The sequence below is a fragment of the Petaurus breviceps genome, unplaced genomic scaffold, assembly GCF_028583685.1.
Source record: "Petaurus breviceps papuanus isolate PSGF00001 unplaced genomic scaffold, PetGlider_PUasm1.0 400, whole genome shotgun sequence".
Classification (NCBI taxonomy): Eukaryota; Metazoa; Chordata; class Mammalia; order Diprotodontia; family Petauridae; genus Petaurus; species Petaurus breviceps.
Window position 1 is genome coordinate 1,892,769 of NW_027186316.1, and position 3,366 is coordinate 1,896,134.

The 3,366-nt window shown below is 46.0% G+C and overlaps 1 protein-coding gene across 2 annotated transcripts in view; it reads right to left on the reverse strand.

Annotated features, from left to right (window-relative positions):
- The window catches only part of EDA2R (ectodysplasin A2 receptor), a 30,105-nt gene that overhangs the window by 24,958 nt on the left and 1,781 nt on the right, over positions 1-3,366 (reverse strand). The gene's annotated exons all lie outside the window — the stretch shown is intronic.

Consider the following 3,366-nt stretch of genomic DNA (forward strand, 5'->3'; position numbering starts at 1 on the left):
GAGTAAAATGACCTGGATTCCAATCCCACTTCTGTTACTATTTGTGACCTTGGACAAGCCCTTTCCCCTTCCCTGAGTCTCAGTTTCCTCATCTGTAAAATGAGCAGCTCGGACTAGATGGTATTCCAGCATGAGTTCTAGGACCCTATGGGTGACCTTGGACAATTCACTTTATTGCCCTTCCTTCCCCTCATATTTTCTCTGACCATCCTACATGCCCAGATGCTCTCCCCTCCTCTGCTCTGACTGCTGCCTCCCCAGCTTCCTTTAAGTCCCACCTTCTACAGGCATCCTTCCCCAACCCCTCTTCATTCCGGTGCCTTCCCTCTGGTCATTGTTTCCTATTTATCCGGTAAAGAGCTGGTCCATCATATTTATTTGCTTGGTGTTCCCTCCTCCCACCCCACCCCAACCCACCATCAGCAAAGGCAGGAACTTTATTTTGCCCCTTTACATCCCTGGTACTTAACGCCGTCTCTGCCCCAGAGCAGACACTTAACAAATATTTACTGACTGATTATATGGCCTCTGAGCTTCCTCTGATCTCTGATACTATTATAGCTGATGGGAATAACTGAGCAGTCTGTGCTGGTCTTTTGGTTTTTAAATCAGACTTCTGATTTCATCCTAGTAGGAATGAGGATCAGTTCCTTCTTTGCAACTTGATTAACAGTCTTACCAAGCTGTCTGGGGTGCTGAGGTTAGGTGACTTCACCAGGGTTACTCTACTAGGGTGTATTATTGGTGGGATTTGAACCCAGGTCCTCCTGCGTCCCAGGCCACCTAATAATAAGAGGCAACTACGCCATAGTGGATAGGTCCTTGGGTCTGGAGTCAGGAAGACCTGAATTCAAATCCTGCCTCAGACATATAATAGCTGTGTGAACCTGGGCAAGTCACTGCACCTGTTTCCTCAATTGTAAAATGGGGATAATAAAACCCACCTCATAGAGTTGTGAGAATCAAATATGTCTGTCTCTCTATATACATACATATACATACATTCAAACACACATATATACATATAAAATCTGTATTCTATATATGTATATAATGTCTCTTTATAAAGTTCAAAGAGATACGTAAGTGCTAGCTATTATTATTGTTGTTATTACAGGACACTTTTAGTGTATTGATGGAGCATTTTCTTCCTAAACAGTCAATGAAGGAGTACAAGTCTCATTATTTTCATTTAACAGATAAGCATACTGAGGTTCAGAGAAGTTGAGTTGCCCAAAGTCACTTAGGCCAAGCCAGGATTCCATCCCAGCTCATCTGACCCCAACTTCAGTGTTCTTTCCACAATCACATGGCCACCCCCTACTAGTAGACTCAACCAACAGTTTCCACATTTCCGTCTGGGGTGGGGGACAGAGAGCAGGAGAGTCTTGTTCCTCTTTGTATGGAAGAGGAATGTGCAGCTCAGTTACTTGCCCACGGTCACACAGCCAGGATTCCAACCCAGTTCTACTTCCAGGGTCACATAGCACCCTGACCTTCCATCAGAGGTGAGAAAAACTGGCTCAATGAAAAGCACAAGAACCCTGATCAGTGAGGGAGGGCAAAGGGAAGACATGGACTACTGGGAGACATGGGGTTTGAGGTGCTTAAGTGACTCTGTGACCTCTAAGCAAGGCCCCCTTCTCCCTCTGGCCCTTCTAGCTCAGTTTGCCTGTCTACACCATGAAGGTCTGGACTCAACAAGGTCCCTTTCCATCCATCCATGAGTGAATAATTCTAGGACTCCTCCAAAGGATGGGAATTGTATGGATGCATTTTAGACTGTCTTGGCCCTGAGCTTTACATTTTAATTTCTGTTAATGTTCTGGGAGGGGGGATAACCACCATTCTTGTTATCCAAGCTGGACCTTTTCGCTCTAGTTTGAAAATTTCACTAAGCCTGGCTCCCAAAGGTCCCAGGAGTTCTAGGGTGAAATATCACTCCTGGAATAGAGAGAGACAGCCCAGAGGTTCTTGGAGCCCTGGACTTCAGTTTACATGTTGCAGGTCTTATTGGGCCTCTAGGACACTGTGTGCTTCCCATCATAGGGTTTGGAGCTGGAAAACCTCTACTCTGGTAAAAATCCAGGCCTTCATCCCCCCCGGTCTAGAATATTTATTAGACTAGTCTTTCTGCCCCTACTCCTCTCTGCTTCCCACCTCGCCAGTCCATCCTTCACACAGCCAACCAATTAATCTTCCTAAGTTCCTCTGTTTATTGCTGTACATAGTTCCCTACTGTCTCTGAGTTCAAATGCAGATTCCTGATCCCAGTATTTAAGGCCCCCCATAATCTGGCTCCAAACTTCCCCACCAGCTTTGTTGTGCATGATTCCTTTTTCCAACCTCCAGTCAAGCTAGAGTTCTCTAGAGCTGACCCTATCGGCAGCTGGCTGAGTGGCCTGAGGAGTCCAGTTCCCTATGCATTACCCAGACTGGCTTGATTTCTCTATCTTCTCTGTCTCTCCCCTCCTCTTCTCTTTCTCTCTGTGTGTCTCTCTCTCTGTCTTTCTGTCTATCTCTGTCTCTCTGTCTTTCTCTGTCTCTCCTTCTCATCTGGGCCAGGAATGGCAGAGTGAGCTGCTGTAGTAAGAAGAGAAACTAGGAACTTGGGTGCACCTTAAGAAATGGGATAACCACTTTGTGCCAGTTTCTAGCCATTGGATGGCTTGGGGTTCTAATGACCCTTTTCAAAGACTTCTGTTTATTTTTTCCCCAAACTTCTCCTTTCCAAAAAGAAGCCCAATACATTTGTAGTTGCTTAGCTCCTGAAGGAAGAGGAGTTTAGATAAGACAGGCCATTCTACCTAAAGCAGAGAAAGAGAATCTGTAGGGATTTGGGGAACTGAGATTTAATTCTGTAGCATAGTTTAGTCCTAAAGACTAAAAGCACCATAAAGTCATGTGTGGATGAGAACAGGAAACCCTATGGAAGAGGCCTTTAAATAACAACCTGGTAGAGAGAACAGCTTTGGAGTCTGAAGACCTTGCTCTAACTCTTGACTAGCTGTGTGACCTTGAGAATGTCATTTGACATCTCTGGTACTCAGTTCCATCCTCTGTAAAATGAAGGGGCTGGGTTAAATGATGGCTAACGTTCCTGCCACCTCTAAATCCTGTTCCTAAGATTACAGCTTGAGAGAGATGCCACCCCTCTTTGCCAACCAATCCCACTTCAGATTACTCCATGGTCAACACCTGTCCAGGGCCAGGCAGCTCTCCTCTCCAAAGCCTGACAGCTGCCTGGCCCAGGTCAGTGTCTGAAGAGGGGGAGGGTATGGGGGAAGATCAAAATATCGCCTTTGCCCAGCCTTGCAAGCAGAGAGAGAGAGAGAGAGAGAGAGAGAGAGAGAGAGAGAGAGAGAG